The sequence below is a fragment of the Capsicum annuum genome, chromosome 10 (genome assembly GCF_002878395.1).
Source record: "Capsicum annuum cultivar UCD-10X-F1 chromosome 10, UCD10Xv1.1, whole genome shotgun sequence".
In the NCBI taxonomy this organism is placed as follows: Eukaryota; Viridiplantae; Streptophyta; class Magnoliopsida; order Solanales; family Solanaceae; genus Capsicum; species Capsicum annuum.
In genome coordinates this window covers 10888592-10888962 of record NC_061120.1, presented here as the reverse complement: position 1 = coordinate 10888962, position 371 = coordinate 10888592, and positions in this window count along the sequence as shown.

Sequence of the window (371 nt, the reverse complement as noted above, 5' to 3'; positions counted from 1 at the left end):
GTAAAATTTTTTTATTTATTTAATTGGCTATCATGTTCAAAACTAATTTGTTATCATAAATCACAATAATTAATAAATTAAAATATTTAAAAGACATATAAAAATTCTATTGACTCTCATTATTTTAGCAATGCCACATAAATTGAGATAAAAGAAAAGTACTGCAAATCATAATAATTAACAACTTAAAATATTTAAAAGATATATAAAATTTTAGTTGACTCTCAAAATTGTATCGAAGCCACATAAATTGAGACACAAGGAGTAAATATATTATTTGATAATTACATAAAAATTATTACAAATCACAATAATAACAAGTTAAAATACTTTTTTAAAAATAGATAAAAGTTCTATTCAACTCTCAAAAT